Source organism: Patella vulgata, chromosome 1 (genome assembly GCF_932274485.2).
Source record: "Patella vulgata chromosome 1, xgPatVulg1.2, whole genome shotgun sequence".
NCBI classification, from domain to species: Eukaryota; Metazoa; Mollusca; class Gastropoda; family Patellidae; genus Patella; species Patella vulgata.
In genome coordinates, this window is record NC_065879.2 from 89,698,650 (window position 1) to 89,705,124 (window position 6,475).

General features: G+C 39.3%; 1 long non-coding RNA gene across 1 annotated transcript; it reads left to right on the forward strand.

Moving 5' to 3' along the window:
- The first annotated feature begins 1,900 nt into the window (after positions 1 to 1,900).
- On the forward strand, positions 1,901 to 5,444 carry LOC126822070 (uncharacterized). Its single transcript, XR_007680629.2, has 3 exons — positions 1,901 to 2,259; positions 2,450 to 2,502; positions 5,340 to 5,444. It is a non-coding gene; the product is annotated as an uncharacterized LOC126822070 (long non-coding RNA).
- Positions 5,445 to 6,475: the final 1,031 nt, after the last annotated feature.

A 6,475-nucleotide genomic window follows, 5' to 3' on the forward strand; every position in this document is an offset into this window, starting at 1 on the left:
AAAATGGCTAGACGGATTTGCCTTACATTGAATGCAGCACTAAACACAAACCAAGCCTAATCAAATATTAGTAAAGTAAGGGCACCCGTTTAAATATTTTAGCGCGATATCAAGTATTAAAGTAAGGGCACCCGTTTAAATATTTTACCGTATTAAAGTAAGATCACCCCTTTAAATATTTTACCGTATTAAAGTAAGAGCACCCCTTTAAATATAAACTTAACGACCAACTTAAGAAGATTCTGATGAGATGTCAAAAATTAAAGTAGGAGCCGTTACATAATGGCAGATGTGCTATCTTGACACATGATAGGAACTAATTTTAATATCCTCCTGTCTACTATCGACACCCATGTTGTCGTTATTATTATAATATAAACGTATGGCTGGACTGTAAAGCAACCTGTACTGAACACATGATGTTATATAGCCAGCTGCATATATCACGTCGATGATCCTTTGTCTAGAAAGGGATTATAAGCAGGAATCAAACTGAGACAGTGGTCATCTAAGTTAGTTGGGAGATGTCAAGTATTAAAGGAATAATTAATGACTGATTTGCGAAGAACATTTTTAAATATTAAAGCAAGATCACCCCTTTAATGCCAAAACTAACGTAAAAAGTCGTTTTTTTTAAGCGAGATGTCCCTTTTATTCAATATGTAATAAGTTTGTTACTAGTCAATCCGCCATTTTGTATTTCACTCTTGAAAGGCAAGTTTTGATTTTGGTGTCGAGCGTTTTATTTTGACAGTTTTTGGAAAATCGTCAATTTTATTTCAATATGTAATTTGAGTGCGATTTCAATATGTAATTTGCGTGGGATTTCAATATGTAATTTGAGTGGGATTTCAATATGCAATTTTAGTGCGATTTCAATATGTAATTTGAGTGCGATTTCAGGAAAGAATGCTGTCATTGGCGTCATTACATTGTGTGGGAATGGAATTCTCAGAACACATTTCAGTTGCTGTGAAGACGAACGTACAGTTGGAATTCGATATAAGAGTAGGACGTGGCGCCGCTGTCATGACATATTCCCGTCTTCATTGGTTCGGATTAAACAGAACAGTAGGACATTAAACCCCATTTTAATTTATTTCATCTACTAACGCTGTAAGAATGAGTTGTTTAGCTGCCAATAATAACAAACTACGATCGTATGTCCAATATTGTGGAACCATTAATATGATTCCGTGTTGCCTTTAGACATAGTCACAAATGTTGATACATTTTGTTTATTAATTTCAATATGGTAGTATGTATGTCTATACTTGTTACAATAATGACGAGCGCAGGTTTTATTAATAGGTTAACTTTAAGTGATGTTTTATATTATATAGGGAGTGGGGACGTAGGTGGTCAACTGGTCTAACACCTGCACTTTACACGTAAGGTCTGTTATTGAGTCAAGTGGCCTTGTTTCGATGGGGATCACGTGGCTAAGTGGGTAAGACGCTGGCTCGCTAGCCTGCATTGTTCGATCCCTGCATTGGCCGAGAAAGTTCATCCCGATTTTCCGGCGTGGTTTCCCCTTGTCAGTGATGCAGGACGGAGGGCCGATATAAGAGTAGGCCATAGTGCCACTGCCCGGGCAAAATTTCCTTCATAGCACTCTGTATGGCGTATGCCCGGCTTCATTAGCCCAGTATAGGAGCAGAACAGTAGGACGTTAAACTCCATTTCATTTCATTTCCTTGTTTCGATTCCCAGATTGTACGTGGCAAGAAGAGTATAGGATCGCGTGCCCATGCAACCTCGTGGGTTTTATGGGGTCCTCCCGTTTTCTCTCCCTGCCAAAGACCCCTACGCATGTGTTAATTCCGACATAGTTTGTGTCAAGTGGAGTCTCTCTCTCTCTCTCTCTCTCTGTATATCTGTATTTTATTATCCAGGTAATGGTCATATACCATACATACGCCAATACCCTGAAAGTCTGGCCGGTTCCAGCGTTTACCTGTCTGTAGAAGCCAAGGATAGGGGAACTGCGGCTCGTTCTTCAACAGGTACCGTAGTCATAACGCTAGAAGCTACAACTACTACGTCAACGACAATGACAACGGAGAACGTAGCTATATTTAGTATCTTGATGATTCTAGTGTTGCTGGCATTCTTAATTGGTCTCTACTTCCTGTTCCGGTGGTGTATTACCGGAAGTTGTTGTGGTGGGAAAAGTGGTCAAGGTGGTATTTGTGACAACTGCTGTAGACCAACTCCACCTAGACGTGTTCAACCGTTACCCATGGTATACGAAGACTAGTGAGTCCTTTTTTTATTACACATTTATCCTGAACAACAAGATCTCAGAAATACTGGATAGAATGGCAATACGTCAATTGCAATCATCCCAGGAATAAATTGTTTCTTTATTTTGTTAGACACAGATAATTTTGTAAAGTCTAGAGGTAATAAGTTTTTGGTAATAAATTGTTGTTGTGTATATTCACAGTGTTGTGCCGCCAGTAGCATCCAGTGATTATAAAGGTGATTTCTGGCATACAGGTAAATAACTTACACTATTAACTTCATATCTGTGGTGTCCTTTTGGTCTGCCTAACTGCAATCTGATTACAATACAGATCTATATTACGCTTCACCTGGTTGTAGTGGAAGGTCGGCTCACAGCTCATACGGGCGACTTTTGACCCTATGACGTCAGACATTTGATTAACGGATTAACATTGATGTTTCTAGTGGATTACCCACAGTTTCGTGTACCTCACACCAAAGACTCGCCGTAACAGACCGTTTCACTGGCAAATCCAGAACGCGGGTTATATAACAATTCTTCCAGATGCTAGTGTAGTAAAGACAAATAAAACGAAATTTTGAACTTTACCCCCCCCCCCCTTTCCCTCCTCCTCACCCTCAGCGAACACAAAAACCGAGGTCCCGTGTACACATTGGCGTGCACGTAAAAGATCCCTTGGCAGTTGGAATTCGATATAAGAGTAGGCCGTAGAGGCAAAATTTCCCTCATAGCACACTGTATGGCGTATGCCCGTCTTCATTAGCCCAGGTTAGGAGCAGAACAGTAGGACGTTAAACCCCATTTCATTTCATTTTATTTTTAATCTGTTTGACCTGACTGATATCTTACAATGTGAAATGATTTACGTCCACCATTCCAACACTTTTTTTTGATCTGCAATACCTTACTGATCGTTATAGTCTACAGATTATATACTAAACAGCAAAAAAAACAAAAAAACGTCAGTATGATTTGAAAATCAGAGAAGCACTTTAATCAAATAATTCTAGAAAACTACTTACTAAATGGATCAAAGTGTTTTTTTGTGAACAGTATGTTGACACATTAGTGATTAATTCATCATAATTCTGTACACAGTCTATACATCAGTATTTGGTGTGCCCACCGCGAGTGTCAATAACAGCAGCGCAGCGTCTGTACATGGAGTGGACCAGACGATTGATGAACGCCATTGGCACCTGGAACCACACTCCTAGAAAAGCCTGACGAAATACATCGGCTATGTTTAGTCTCGGTACGACGTTATTAAGTCTCCTCTGAATTTCATCCCAAAGATGTTCAATCGGGTTTAAAGATGGGTTCCCGCGTACAAACTGGGTGATTTAATTGCATATATGGACTAAAAACATATTCAAACTAATTAACTTGTCATAACTTTGCTTCAAATCCTTCTCAAACATTGTAATTGCGAAGGAATGTCCTGCTATAAAAATTCGATCAAACCAGGTCATGTTTACATCACGTGACTTACCTCTCTTGGAAGTCAGAGGAGAATTCATTGCATACATAAGACGATGTTGTCTTTTATCGCATACTATTTATTACAAATATCGAATCCTAATTAAATTCTCTGATTATCCACTGCCCGCGTCTTTTTCCGTCATTTTTATCTCAGAAAGAGTTGTAAGTCTGACAAGTTTATCAACTTGTACATCAAGCGCACAATGTTTTCGTGTGACCTTTGACATCACGCGTGCAGAAATTCCTAATCGTCGGGCTGTTGATTAGGGGAACCCTTACATTTTTGTCCTGTATACGCTCCATGAGTGTTTTTCGAGGAATCCAATATTTTTCTAGTAAGATTGGATATCTCTACTTTCCATATATACCTAAATTACCATACTTTTATTGGTAATAACCACCCGATAAATACTTTTCTGGGAACCCATCTTTAAGTCCGGACTAAGGGCTGGTCAGTGCATAACGTTGACACCTTTCTGCTGCAGAAAGTCCCGAGTAACTCTGGTGGCGTGGGAACAGGCGTTGTCATGTTGGAAAACGTTGTTTCGATGACGTGCGAAATGTGGTATTACGTGGGGTCTGAGAGAGCTTGATCGATGTAGCGCACTGCTGTGATGCCGCCCCCTCTCCCTGGACCAAGATTTTGGAACTCCACAGGACCCACTCTCTGGTTCAGGCCGATTCCACCCCAAACCATTATGCTTGAACCTCCCCATGAATCTCGTTCCTTGACACATTGTTCGGAATAACGCTGGCCACGTCAACGCCATATTCTGCAGTTGATACGCAATACCGACTCTCATCTGTGAACAGAATAGTTCCCCATTGTCTGTGTCGCCAGTTCTGGTGTTGTTGGGCAAACTGTAGACGTTCACGTCGATGGCCAGGGGTGAGGATCGGTCCACGGTAAGGTCTACGGCAATGGATGTTCTGTCTGGTGAGACGTCGGCGCACTGTGTCGGTACTGATGGGTCTTCCGTGTATTCACACTGTCTTACGTGCTGTCTCAGATGCCTGTGTGAAGGGATTCTGCACGTGCTGTCACACAACATGGCGGCCTTGTCGCCTTGTGGTAACCCTTGGTCTACCAGTTCGGGGGCGATCATCCGTGGTGTTGGTGGCCCGAAAGCGTTGCTGAAGCCTGTAGATGGGTCCGAACATTGACCTGGAAGTGATTGGCAACGGCTTGGGCAATGTGGGAAGCGTCGAGTCTTCCAAGCGCCTGGTTGCTCTGAGCTGCCATAAGTCGCGGCATGCTGCTGACGTTGTAGTGTGAATGATTCAACCAGGTATGGGGGCGCATTTTATAGGGCTGGTCCCGGTGAACAGCACGTGCAACATGAGTTTTAGTTTTCAAACACCTGCTTTATGGAATAATAAACCATTTAGTTTAAGATGTTGTACATCTCTATATTCTTTTAAAAAACAGCTTAAACACAGGCTAACATGTCCATAATCTTGTTGTTTATTTATGATTACATTGTCACTTTGTAAAGAGCCCCTAAACATGTTATATGAAAAGGCACACTATTAATATGCTGTAATAATAAATATCTGTCATTTGTTCATTTGTTTTTATTTATATATTTGTTTTATATAATTACAGGAGATTCCTATGCCCATGGTAGACCATACTGATGATAATATACACTGGTTATATAAATGTATATACTATACACTGGTTATATAACTGTATATACTATACACGGGTTATATAACTGTATATAATATACACTGGTTATATAAATGTATATAATATACACTGGTTATATAACTGTATATAACATACACTGGGTGTATAACTGTATATAATATACACTGGTTATATAACTGTATATAATATACACTGGTTATATAATTGTATATAATATACACTGGTTATATAACTGTAAATAATATACACTGGTTATATAATTGTATATAATATACACTGGTTATATAACTGTATATAACATACACTGGGTGTATAACTGTATATAATATACACTGGTTACATAACTGTATATAATATACACTGGTTATATAATTGTATATAATATACACTGGTTATATAACTGTATATAACATACACTGGGTGTATAACTGTATATAATATACACTGGTTACATAACTATATATAATATACACTGGTTATATAATTGTATATAATATACACTGGTTATATAACTGTATATAATAAACACTGTTTGTCGACTTTGATGCACTAAACAATATAAATATATTCAGAAGTAACTTTTGTGCAAATTTTCGCTGTAGAAAAAATTGTTATACCCTCATTGTAAGGCGTGGAGCTGAACAACGAGCAAACCCTTCAACACATGAACGTATACACCAAGCCTGGACATTCTACCTCTATAGAAACATAGGCGAACGAGCCAGGGATGGGAGGGGGGGGCAGCTAAAAATTATTATTTCATCTAGTTGGCAAAATCAAGTGCCAAAATCTAATAAAACACTAATTTTACTTTACTTTTTAATTGAATATCACGAATTTGTACTGCACTGACTATGGATTAAAACATTTTGTCTGGAGCCACTCTACATTGTGCGACATTTTTCGGGCAGCGATTATTAATTATGAATGCAGCTGCAATAGTCTGCTTGGATGGTTGGAATTCAGGTCGGCATAGAGTAACCATTGGACAACTTTGGAGTTGCTTAACGCACGGGCTAGAATACCAGAAAAACGCATTTGCGGCGGTTAGATTTACAAAAAATTTCGCGGAGAGGCCGAAGCCCCCA